The sequence below is a fragment of the Mauremys mutica genome, chromosome 11 (genome assembly GCF_020497125.1).
Source record: "Mauremys mutica isolate MM-2020 ecotype Southern chromosome 11, ASM2049712v1, whole genome shotgun sequence".
Lineage (NCBI taxonomy): Eukaryota > Metazoa > Chordata > Testudines > Geoemydidae > Mauremys > Mauremys mutica.
Window position 1 is genome coordinate 49,676,152 of NC_059082.1, and position 13,437 is coordinate 49,689,588.

Genomic DNA, 13,437 nt, shown 5'->3' on the forward strand with positions numbered 1-13,437 from the left:
AGAATAGCTATGGATGGCCCTGAACATACACACACACACACACAGTCTCCCTCACACAGTCCCCCCAACGCACACAACACCAGGGCTCCCTGTATTCCCCACTTTCCCCACCTGGGCTGTGCTGTGAGGTGAGCATCAGCATTGTTAATTATCCCTTATTTTAATATTAGGGCTATCAAGCGATTAAAAAAATGAATCGTGATTAATCGTGCTGTTGAACAATAAAAGAACACCATTTATTTAAATATTTTTTGATGTTTTCTACATTTTGAAATATATTGATTTCAGTTACAATGCCGAATTCAAAGTGTACAGTGCTCACTTTCTTTTTTTATTACAAATATTTGCACTGTAAAAAACAAAAGAAATAGTATTTTTCAATTCACCTCATTCAAGTACTGTAGTGCAATCTCTTTATCGTGAAAGTTGAACTTATAAATGTAGAATTATGTACAAAAAATAACTGCATTCAAAAATAAAACAATGTAAAACTTTAGAGCTTACAAGTCCACTCAGTCCTACTCCTTGTTCAGCCAGTCACTCAGACAAACCAGTTTGGTTACAATTTGCAGGAGATAATGCTGCTCGCTTCTTGTTTACAATGTCACCTGAAAGTGAGATGGTTGAGTTCAGGAACCTGACACAAGGAAGAAAGGAGAGCAGCAGAATACGGACCCTGGACTTCAGAAAAGCAGACTTTGACTCCCTCAGGAAACTGATAGGCAGGATCACCTGGGAGAATAACATTAGGGGGAAAGGAGTCCAGGAGAGCTGGCTGTATTTTAAAGAATCCTTATTGAGGTTGCAGGAACAAATCATCCCGATGTGTAGAAAGAATAGTAAAAATGGCAGGCGACCAGCTTGGCTTAACAGTGAAATCCTTGCTGAACACAAAAAAGCAGCTTACAAGGAGTGGAAGATTGGACAAATGACCGGGGGGGAGGATAAAAATATTGCTCAGGCATGCAGGAGTGAAATCAGGAAGGCCAAATCACACTTGGAGTTGCAGCTAGCATGGTATGTTAAGAGTAACAAGAAGGGTTTCTTCACGTATGTTAGCAACAAGAAGAAAGTCAAGGAAAGTGTGGGCCTCTTACTGAATAGGGGAGGCAACCTGGTGACAGAGTATGTGGAAAAAGCTAATGTACTCAATGCTTTTTTTGCCTCTATCTTCACGAGCAAAGTCAGCTCCCAGTCACTGGGCAGCACAGTATGGAGAGGAGGTGACCAGCCCTCTGTGGAGAAAGAAGTGGTTCAGGAGTATTTAGAAAAACTGGACAAGCACAAGTTCATGGGGCTGGATGCGCTGCATCCGAGGGTGCTGAAGGAATTGGCGGATGTGATTGCAGAGCCACTGGTCATTATCTTTGAAAACTCATCGGGGGAGGTCCCGGATGACTGGAAAAAGGCTAATGTTGTGCCCATCTTTAAAAAGGGGAAGAAGGAGGATCTGGGGAACTACAGACCAGTCAGCCTCACCTCAGTCCCTGGAAAAATCATTAAGCAGGTCCTCAAGGAATCAATTTTGAAGCACTTAGAGGAGAGGAAAGTGACCAGGAACAGTCAGCATGGATTCACCTAGGGCAAGTCATGTCTGACTAACCTAATTGCCTTCTATGAGGAGATAACTGGCTCTGTGGATGAGGGGAAAGCAGTGGATGTGTTATTCCTTGACTTTAGCAAAGTTTTCAATATGGTCACCCACAGTATTCTTGCCAGCAAGTTAAAGAAGTATGGGCTGAATAATTGGACTGTAAGATGGATAGAAAGCTGGCTAGGTCATCGGGCTCAATGGGTAGTGATCAATGGCTCCATGTATAGTTGTCAGCCGGTATCAAGCGGAGTGCCCCAAGGGTCAGTCCTGGGGCCAGTTTTGTTCAATATCTTCATTAATGATCTGGAGGATAGCGTGGATTGCACCCTCAGCAAGTTTGCAGATGACACTAAATTGGGAGGAGTGGTAGATACGCTGGAGGGTAGGGATAGGATACAGAGGGACCTAGACAAATTAGAGGATCAGGCCAAAAGAAATCTGATGAGGTTCAACAAGGACAAGTGCAGAGTCCTGCATTTAGGATGGAAGAATCCCATGCACTGCTACAGACCAGGGACCAAGTGGCTAGGCAGCAGTTCTGCAGAAAAGGAACTAGGGGTTACAGTGGAAGAGAAGCTGGATATGAGTCAACAGTGTGCCCTTGTTGCCAAGAAGGCTAACGGCATTTTGGGCTGTATAAGTAGGAACATTGCCAGCAGATTGAGGGACGTGATCATTCTCTTTTATTCGGCATTGGTGAGACCTCATCTGGAGTACTGTGTCCAGTTTTGGGCCCCACACTACAAGAATGATGTGGAAAAATTGGAAAGAGTCCAGCGGAGGGCAACAAAAATGCTTAGGGGGCTGGAGCACATGACTTATGAGAAGAGGCTGAGGGAACTGGGATTATTTAGTCTGAAGAAGGGAAGAATGAGGGGGGGATTTGATTGCTGCTTTCAACTACCTGAAAGGGGGTTCTAAAGAGGATGGATCTAGACTGTTCTCAGTGGTAGCAGATGACAGAACAAGGAGTAAGGGTCTCAAGTTGCAGTGGGAGAGGTTTAAGTTGGACATTAGGAAAAACTTTTTCACTAGGAGGGTGGTGAAGCACTGGAATGGGTTACCTAGGGAGGTGTTGGAATCTCCTTCCTTAGAGGTTTTTAAGGTCAGGCCTGACAAAGCCCTGGCTGGGATGATTTAGTTGGGGATTGGTCATGCTTTGAGCAGGGGTTTGACTAGATGACCTCCTGAGGTCCCTTCCAACCCTGATATTCTATGAATTTATGAGAACAGGGGTTCACATGGCACTGTTGTAGCCTGCGTTGCAAGATATTTATGTGCCAGATATGCTAAACATTCATATGCCCCTTCATGCTTCGGCCACTATTCCAGAGGACATGCATCCATGCTGATGATGGGTTCTGCTCAATAATGATCCAAAGCAGAGTGGAGCGACGCATGTTCGTTTTCATCATCAGAGTCAGATGCCACCAGCAAAAGTTTGATTTTCTTTTTTGGTGTTTTGGGTTCTGTAGTTTCTGCATCGGAGTGCTGCTCTTTTAAGACTTCTGAAAGCATGCTCCACACCTCGTCCCACTCACATTTTGGAAGGCACTTCAGATTCTTAAACCTTGGGTCAAGTGCTGTAGCTATTTTTAGAAATTTCATATTGGTATCTTCTTTGCATTTTGTCAAATTTGCAGTGAAAGTGTTCCTAAAATGAACATGTGCTGGGTCATCATCTGAGACTGCTAAAACATGAAAAATATGGCAGAATGTGCGTAAAACAAAGCAGGAGACATACAATTCTCTCCCGAGGAGTTCAGTCAGAAATTTAATGAATGCATTGTTTTTTTAACAAGCATCATCAGCATGGAAGCATGTCCTCTGGAATGGTGGCCGAAGCATGAAGGGGCATATGAATGTTTAGCATATCCGGCACGTAAATACCTTGCAACGCTGGCTACAAAAGTGCCATGCAACACCTGTTCTCACTTTCAGGTGACATTGTAAATAAGAAGCGGGCAGCAGTATTTCCCATACATGTAAACAAACTTGTTTATCTTAGCGATTGGCTGAACAAGAAGTAGGACTGAGTGGACTTGTAGGCTCTAAAGTTTTACATTGTTTTGTTTTTGAGTGCAGTTATATAACAAAAAAAATCTACATTTGTAAGCTGCACTTTCATGATAAAGAGATTGCACTACAGTACTTGTATGAGGTGAACTGAAAAATACTATTTCTTTTATTATTTTTACAGTGCAAATATTTGTAATAAAAATAATATAGAGTGAGCAGTGTACACTCTGTAGTCTGTGTTGTAATAGAAATCAATATATTTGAAAATGTAGAAAAACATCCAAAATATTTAATAAATTTCAATTGGTATTCTATTGTTTAACAGTGTGATTAATCACGATTAATTTTCTAAATTGCGATTAATTTTTTTTAGTTAATCATGCGAGTTAACTGCGATTAATTGACAGCCCTATTTAATATTCTTTCTTCTTCTTCCATACCTATGGTAACTTTAAAAATACATATTATATCTAGGTTTTTTGTTTCAACTGGTGGCACACATCCGCACATTACCTCGATATTGGTGCACATAACAAAATTAATTCCACACATGGATGGAAAAAATTAAGAGGGAACGTTGGTTGCCTACATCACTTTTGAAAATCTCACCCACCACTGCCACTTCCACTCCTGGAGGGTATTAACTCTTAGCCTGCCCCAGTATGGGCAGCACTGATGCTGCTCTTTTTCTCCCCATCCTTCCTTGGCTGTCCCATGAACAGCTCATTGCCAAGTGGTGGAATGGTGACATAATACTTATACTGTTTTATGAGGGACCCACCTATTGTCAGTAGGGCCTCATCTCAGCTATCGATTTTGCTCATGCTGAGATGTATAGGCAGCTAGAGAGAGAGAGAGAGAGAGAGAGAGACTGTGAGTGTGAAAACCTGGCTCAGTGGGTACAGTACTGTAAGTCTCCCACTCCTCTCATCTTCTCTTCCCCTCCCCATTCTCCCTCTCCTCAAGCACCTGCTGATAAATGAAAGGATTTTATAAATCCTAAAACTTGAACTCAGATATGGAAGCAAGGAAGCATGATCTTGGGGTTAAGCCACTGATATAGGACTCGAGGGATGTGGATTCAGTTCCCGTCTGCCACAGACTGCCTATGTGACCTTGGGCAACTCACTTGGAGCCCATCTATAAAATGGGGAGAATATACTTTCCTACCTACCAAGGTGTGCTGTGGGATAAATACACAAAGGCTTGGAAGGTGCTCAGATAATATGGCAATGGGAGCCACATACATACCTAAATACAAAGTGATGTCATGTTACAAACACACAGATACAAACAAGGGGGCTATTAAGTAGGTAAAGTACAGAGCGAGCCAGAGGTTTGGTAAGCTACATGTCAGTTAGTAGGGGGGAGTCCAGGTTGGTATAACTTCACTCTCTCCTTAGTTGCTTTTCCTGCTATATCTTTCTCTTCTGGTCCCTTAGCATGTAAGTTACATGACATGCACTCCTATATACCCAGTTACTGACGTGTAATGTACAGCTCCTCACACACTACTTCTGAATTTGGCCCTGCTTCTTTTATTTTTTGCAGTTCACCCTGAGATTTGTGTGTGCCCACCCATCTGGTGCAGAAGACGCACGCTAGAGGACAGCTGTCAGAGAGAGGCACCCGGCAATGCACCCGGCCCAGCCGCAATGGCTCAGAAGGCCTGGAATTCCTTGGGAAGTGGTCACAGTGCTGAGGAAGAGGAGCTCATATCTGGATGACAATCCCAGGTAATAATCACACCTGGACCTGGCACAGCTTTACAAATGTCAATCCATTCTCACAAGCCTCAGGAAGGTAAGGAAGGCTCATTGATCCCATCTTACAGAGGAGGAAACTGAAGTACACAAAGAGGAAGTGACTTGCTCAACGCCATACAGCAAGTCAGTGGCAGAGCCAAGAACGGAACCCAGGAATTCTTGCTTAACCCATACTCCCTCATGCACACTGTCATCCAAAGCTTCTCCTTGAGAGGGGTCCCTGGATAAAACTCAGGAGGTTGGCACCTTTTGAAACTAGCTGATTGGTCTGAATTTGGCACAAGACATCTATTGGCTGATCAATGGCCTACGCAAAGTGAATTGGTTGCCTCAGGGGAAAGAAATACTCACAGCAAGTGCACCTTCAACAGTTCCTTTGTGGGTAGTGCCAGGAGAGACCAGAGGCCGAACGTGCCATGAGGAATAAACTATTCTCTTGCCCCTCAAGGTCAGGCCTCTAGGCACACTGGTATGGGTGTTAGGAGAGAAGCTTGCACAGCTGCACTGTGTTGTAGAGGACAAAGTGAGCACTTTGCTGTTCCAGGCTGTCAGTCAGTACCTTGCACCAGCACATTGAAAAGTGCAGCCAAAGCCACAAAATATCCATCTGTTTGAGGTCCCATGCAGAGTGAAGAGACCCATTACATACTAATGCATTTAAACCCCAGGAACAGTGAATTCTAACGTGTATTTCACATCCGTTTTTTATCCAAATGTTGGAAGGCTACTGCCAGTTTAATCATGCTGATGTGTTAAACCTGCAGTCAGGCTGCCATGTTCCCAGCACAGAAGAGCAAGAGGGTGAGAGATATTGCGGTCAGACTTAGGGCGGGCCTGCCGGTGTTCCTGTGAAGCGTGACATTCTTGTTCTCAGTGTCTCCAGATCATAGGCTAGGAGGAAAACAGCCAAAGATAAGGCCCATGAAAAACTTCACATTTACAGGAAAGAAGCACATTTCTGCTTGCAACGTGCCTTTTGCAGCTAATGACCTGTGTAAAGCAAAGGCCAGAAAAACACTGGGAGGACAGGATCTCTTGGCAATATTAGCATGGAGTAGCTTACAGAAAGGGAGGCAGCGGCTCCCACTGGTTAACCTTTTCCTTTCTTGATGAGACTTCAGCTATGCATCTTCAAGCCAAGTTTTCTGTTGGATAGATACTGGATGTAGACAAGGAAAAGGGAAGTAAGTGTTAGAAAATGGCAAAATGTTACCACAGGGAAACTTGACCACAATACTCCTATTCATACACATCCTTGCCTCCTCATACATTTCATGGATCCAATTCCAAACTGTCCCCGCAGAGTCTGATTGTGCAAAATGCAAGAAGCCTATCATGAGGGCCTCTGCAGCCACACTGCCTGGGAAGCCCCAAGAGGCAGGATGCAATGGCTTTGCTTTGGCCTAGTTATCAACTATACCACAAATCACTTAGTCTCGAATTAGTATAATGGTTAACTGTTCAGAGGCACAGGACTGAGCTTTATTAGATAGATCTGTAACATCAGGACCAATGGGCTCAACTGGCCACTGATTTCTTGTAGAGAAAATGTGCCTTCCCCAAGTGACATTTTTGCCAGGATCCCAGTATTCTCGACGTCTGTGAAAGACTCCAGCTGTTTGCAGTCCCTGTAATGACCACACTGGAATCTATTGTTGATCTCCCCCATCTCTGGTGCAGGCATTGTGCACTGTGGAAGATTTCACCCTCTCTGATTTCTCTTCAATACCACCTACTTCCAGGACAATTTGGAAGCTCTACAGTTCTCAGCCACGCTCCCTTCCAGACTGAGGAGTTCAGGTGGCTTAATTTGCTCCATTTCTGCCCAAGAGTCAGTTTTCTTCTGACCCCCTGTAATAGAAGTGGGACACACAGGAGAGCAAGTCTCTGTTTCTTGGCTTCAGTCACCCACTGTGGGCCGGACTTATGAATGGTTAATTCCCTCTGTCATATGGCAGGTGTCAGAATCCTCTGGCTCCAGTGTCTGCTGTTATAGTGAGATTTAAAACCCAAATAAGCACACAATTTGCTTTAAGAGTACATTTGCTTGAAACTCCACAGACCTGCAGCAAACAACAGAGACACTTGGGAATTCTATTTCAGTTGCCTCTTCTCTCACTGCCTCTGGCAAAACCAGACATTTCTAGATGCCTGAGCATATAGCACACAGAATAAAGGTTTCTGTTGTAGGAAAGATGCCAGTAGACAGAACAACAGTTTGGGGGAAAAGGAGACATTTTTCAGTCTCTGCTCAGCATCAGTTCCAGAAGTGTAAGCGGTACTGGGCATAACACACACAGGGAGTCATCAGAAACCCTAACCTTAGTGCTTTTTGTAAAATCAGTGGCAATGTTTACTAACAACTCTGGTGTCTGATCCCAGATTAACAAGGTTTAAGAATAAATTCTAGACAAAAAAATGCAGGAACTTCAATGGTCTGGAATGAGTGATGTGAGTTCAGGACCTGCCTGTACCTCAATAGCAGGGCAGGGTGAATGGGTTTGCTCACAGGGGGTTCCCTGTTATCGAGAATGGCAATTCCTGCAACTCTACATCCAAGCTATTGCGAAGGCCAGGGCGCTCAGAGTCTCTGGTAATGAATGGCAACCGAAGGGTCTGGGTGGGTCAGGAGGCAGATTCCTAGCTTTGATTTGGGGTTGGGTCTAGCGCTAGCACTCTTAGGCCCCTGATAGAAGGGTGAGGGCTTACTTGGAATTGGAGGCACTGCCACCCTCACTAGACAGCGACGGCATCTTACGGCTGAACATTGTTTTATTGAACTCTGAAGAAAAGGAGAACCAGAGAAAAGTTGTTTAAAATACTACTCCGATGTTATAAAATGTTCTGTATTTTGTAAATAAAATCTTTATACTAAAAATATTTCTCCAATGAGTGCTTTCTACTATACTAGTACTGTCTGGGCGGCTCCAGGAGATGATTGTCCATGAGGACGACTGATGATGGGGACTTGCTGCACAAGTGCTCCCTGGCTTTCCAGTTGAGTAGGGGAAAGCATCATAGTATGGAGAGCATCATAGTAGAGCATCATAGTATGGAGACAGGTATGCAGTAACTCCACCTACTTCCCCTGCACTGAGGCAGTCATGCTGGTCCTAGGAATCTGGTGAAACTTTCAGAGCACTTTGGTCTCTGCATAGGTGTCATGGGGTGTTCTCCGCACACCAGCACTGAAGGGGTTAAGGTGACAAGAGAGCCAATTAGCCATACACTGCACCTGCTGGGCAGAAACATAGCCAGGAGTTGAGGCTGAGGGGCGGGGAGCCTGCCGGAATGTGAGCCTGCAGTCACACTCCCTGATACAAGGGGCAGAGTCGGAGCCTGACAAAGGCAGTGTAGGAAGCTGTCCAGGGAAGGAGCAGTGAAGTCCAAGAGAGCATAGACCTCAACTGCTGGTTTGAGGGTCCCTGGACTGGAACCTGGAGTAGAGGGTGGGCCCGGTTCCCCTACCAGCCACTGCAGGAGTGGCGCAGTCAGCCCATTAGATATGGAGACTGCATGAGACTTTGTGGAAAGAGACTGGTGAGACCCCGGAAGGGGAGGACAAGTGTGATTTGGCCATAGGGCTAAGCCAGAAAGGAGAAGTGCTGCAGCTCCTGACTAGTGAGAGAGGGGCTGTGGAGTGAGTGACTGAGGCAATGGGCTAAGCGACTGCAGGATGGGGCGCAGAGAGTCGTGAGCTAATTCCCCAGATGAGCCACAAGGAGGAGCTGCTGAGCAGTGAGTAGCAGATCCCGCTACAGCAGAGCAGGGGAAGTTCACCTTTGTGTAGTGGGCAGGCAGAAGAGCAAGATAGGTGGTGCAGAGTTGCTGTGCTGGTCCATGGGGTGAACCTTACCCAGAGCGCTATACAAGAGCTTCAGATGCCAGGACTGACCCTGGAAACACCTAGTGAGGACAAAGCTCCCTAGTGAGGACAAAGCTTCCGGATGCTTAGGTCACCCTTCAAACAGGCCCTGGGACTACTTCAGGAAGGAGATGGTCGGCCATATTCTACCCTCCTTTATACGCATTAAGCCCCACTGATGTTGATGAGCGTGCACTGGGTGTGACTGAGGGCAGGGTTTGCCTAGCATTCTGGTCACACTCCCAGGAGTCCCATGGGGGCAAGGCAACATTCACTGCTTTAAGGCTGAGTTCTCTGCAAAATGCTCTTTGTACAAAAGAAAAAAAAGGTGGGTGGTTTGACCACTTGCTAACCAGAAATGACTCATCAGCTGCAGGCCCCAGGGCCCAGTTGGCTTCCCCAGCAGTGCAGTGGCACAAAATATCCCACTCCCTTTGCACCTCTCATCTGTTCTGCACAGGCACTGTGGGCAAAGAGAAGCGGAAGATGGGAGCCAGGGAAGGAAAAAGATAAGGAGGTATTTGGAGGCTGAAGGTGTGTATGAAAAGTGGAGTGGGAAGAGGAAGGTGGAACATCACAGTCACGTGGGGATTAAACACTCTAGTGACATGGTCTGCTGCAAATATGAAATAGATGTCATCTCATCCCCTCCCCACCCTCCAGCCGCCCTAGCATTTTAACAGTGTATCAAGGAAGGTGTGAGGCATTACAGAAACACTGGAATCAAGGGGTGAGGAGAGGAGAATGGGCACATGGATTGGACCTCAATCCTGTAAGATGCTGAATATCCTCCACTTCCATTGGCTTGGGCAGGAGTGGCAGGTGCCAGATCGGGGGTGTGGCGGTGTAGTGAGGCGGCCTGGCTCCCAGCCGCACCTGAGAGGGACGAGCCAGAACAGCCGCCTCAGTGGGAGGAGCCACCACCGCCTGTCCCCGCCCCCCGGAAGTCAAGGGGCGGGACAGGAAGTATAAAGGCCCGGGCCCAGCGCTCAGTTGCGCCCCGGCCGCTGGAGAGGACAGACGCTGGTGCCCGAGCTCCTGCTGAACCAAGCCTGCCCCGAGCCCGGTACCCTGAGGAGAACTGGCCGAGCCTTCCCCGAGCCCAGTACCCTGAGGAGGACTGGCCGAGCCTGCCCCGAGCCCGGTATCCTGAGGAGGACTGGCCGAGCCTGCCCCGAGCCCGGTACACAGAGGAGGAGTCGAGCCCACCTGTGCACCCGTCTCCTGAGGAGCCAATGCTGGTGGACCCCCCTGACGAATCCACAATGATACAGGTACCAATGGAGGGGGAGATTGGAAGTGGCCCGGGGATAGCCGACCCCAGTCTGGCTGTAGCCGACCCTGAGCCTATGTCAGTGTGTTGCGGCCAGGATCCCCACTGACTGCAGCGGATCCCCGCCGCTGCTAGGGCCCCGGGCCGGGACGCAGTGGAGTGGGTGGGCCTGCGTCCCCCCTGCCACCCTCCGCACGGGTGGCAGTCTCCCCCTCACCCCCAACGCTCAGGCTTAGAAACCTGGACTTACCTGTTTGCTGCTCAGCCCTGCCTGAGGGTCTGAGCCCTGTATCTGTTGCTGCCCCGCCCTGAGTTAGGGCTTGGGCTTTATAAACTGAACTGCTGCTCAGCCCTGCCTGAGGGTCTGAGCCCAGGACTACTGCCTGTTGCCCTGCCCTGATCTAGGGCGTTGACTGTAAGACTGAACTGCTACTCAGCCTCCTGTAGTGAGGCAGCCTGGTTCCCAGGCGCCCCGAAGTCGAAGAGCGACCCCTCACCTGACAAGGGGACCCGCACACGGACCCTTACAGGCGGAGATAAACCTGATGCTGAAAAGGAAAACAAACCACCCAGACAAAACCCAAGCAAACAGGCAAGATGACAGAGACCAAAGCGCACTGGGGATAATGGATGAGCTTCATGAGACATATCCCCAGCAGGGGTGCGTGGCGACATCAGCAACCACCTGAGAAGAAGGCGAGTGGCCAGGAATGGGCAGCTGAGATTTTTAAACTCTCTTCCCTGCTGCTTGCTTTTGATAACTAGGATGGTATGTTTCTGTTTTCTAACTAACACAGGGGTGGACAAACTATGGCCCACAAGCCGTTTTAAGCTGGCCTGCGAGCTGCACCAGCGGCTTGGCCCTGCTCTGGCGTTCTGAGCGGGGCACTGGGTCGGGGCTGCATCACGTGGCTCCGGAAGCTGGCATGGCCCCACTCCGGCTCCTATGCACTCCATTGGGAGCTGCGGGGGCGGTGCCTGCGGATGGGGCAGCGAGCAGAGCCACCTGGCTGAACCTCCGCGTAGGAGCCGGACAAGGGACATGCCACTGCTTCTGAGAGCCACCTGAGGTAAGCGCTGCTCGGAGCCTGCGCCCACTGGCCTCTGCACCCACTGGCTCCCCCACCCCCACTGGAGAATGTCCACTCAGCCCCAATTTAAATGCCAGACTTTGGTCAAAATGACTCCAGTATTGGTGCTTCTCATCAAGATTTGACCTCACAACTGAAGTTTTCAAAAGCCACAGCTGTTATTTGGCATGGTTGCAAACAATGGAGGACAACATTTACTACACAGGTAGGGCCTGAATCAAGTGAGTCTCTCCAGCCTCCTGGTTTCTAACCTCAGCATATTAAGATTAAGCAGCAACGGTCTGACAGTACAAAGAGAACACTATTAAGTGGCTCCATCACATCACTGAAGGGTGCTATCCACTGTTGCATAAGGCTTCCCAGTTCATTGCACAAATGGGCGCTCGCTCACTTCTCTACCCACTTTCTCACAAGCATTCAGCACCAGCTTCTATCTTGCATACTGCTGCTTTATTCACCCTGGGAGAATTCCCCCCCTCCCCACACCCAGACAATGGGACCACACACTAGACCTATGCGGTACTTAATCCTTAAGTGGGACTTGTAGTGTGTTGGCCTTGTGTGATGGTCCACAGCACAGGGCCTAATTTCACTTGCTGGGCTTAAAATACAAGCTGAGTTTATGAAAGCATCTCACAAGTCACCTCAAGATTCTCCTGCTTCGCCCCTCCCCACGCTAATGACTGGAGCAAACAGAGGGAGAGAAAATGCTGGTTTGAATCCCAGAGTGCATTTTGATTCAATGGCATTCATGACCCTGTTTCTGTGAGGGCTAAAGTTCTATGCTGAAAAAAAAAAGGGGGGGGGGCATTTCAGCTCTGATGCTTAACTCTTTGCTGGGAATAGGGACGTACAGAACCAACATGGTGCAAACTGTGACTTGTTTGCAATTTGTGAATGATCTGCAGGCGATGGATTAGCTGCTGCAGAAATATGTGCATTATTTCAAACAGCAGTTACCTTTGAGACTCTCATGCTGTGTTTGCAGACAACTTTGAAAACAGGATAGAAGGTGATTTTTGTCAAATAAATTATTCACTGCAAATTATTTACTAATGACAGAGCTTGCTTTTCTCTGGGTACCTTTATGGGCCACGTCACCACAGGATGTGAGCACCTCACAGTCATTAATGAATGTATCCTCATAACATCAGGAAGGCAGGGAAGTGTTATCCCCATTTTACAGAGGGGGAATTGAGGATCTGCAATTAAGGCCCAGGTTATCAAAGGTATTTCAATTCCTAACTTCCATTGAAATCAGTGGAAGTTAGGAGCCTAAATTCCTTTGTGATCTGGGTCTAAGTGATTTGCCCAAGGTAATAGAGGGAGTCTGGGGCAGAGCGGAAACCAAATCACCTGGCTCCTACTTCAGTACCTTAGCCCCAGAGATTCTCAACCTGGGGGTTCAGAACAGGGGTCAAGAGGATTGCAGCTAGATGGAAGGGGACCCTGGCTAGATGGGAGGGGATTCCAAGGTGATCTTGGTATGGAAAATGGTGTTCCAGTAGGTAAACAGCTAACCCTACTGCCTTAACATAAAGCCCCCGCTTTCAGTGAGTGGTGAGAGGAGGGGGAGGGAGTTCAGCACTAACACAAGAGCCTCCTTGGTTTCTGGACTGCAGTTCCTCTTTCCCACATTTGTTTAACACAAACCTAGTTTCCAGGAGCCTGATCCTGAATCGCTTATTAAGGCAAAACTCTGTTGGAAAAGCCAGTGGGAGTGTAGCCGGAACGAAGAGCTCAGGCTCGGGCCCTACTGTGTGTTAGCATTTGGCAATCCTGAGCGGCACAAAGCAGCATTGCACACTGGAGCAGACCGCAAGTGCAGT

At 47.8% G+C, this 13,437-nt stretch overlaps 1 protein-coding gene and 1 long non-coding RNA gene across 15 annotated transcripts in view; both read right to left on the bottom strand.

Moving 5' to 3' along the window:
• Window positions 1–13,437, bottom strand: part of LOC123344354 (ankyrin repeat and fibronectin type-III domain-containing protein 1-like) — a 596,720-nt gene that overhangs the window by 50,750 nt on the left and 532,533 nt on the right. The gene's annotated exons all lie outside the window — the stretch shown is intronic.
• On the bottom strand, window positions 6,177–8,386 carry LOC123344356. 2 transcript variants are annotated; one of them, XR_006572530.1, is made up of 4 exons: window positions 8,288–8,386; window positions 8,089–8,161; window positions 6,443–6,538; window positions 6,177–6,270 (listed from the first exon to the last, which is right to left on the bottom strand). It is a non-coding gene; the product is annotated as an uncharacterized LOC123344356 (long non-coding RNA). The 2 variants fall into 2 exon arrangements; XR_006572531.1 differs by having other exon boundaries at window positions 8,294–8,376.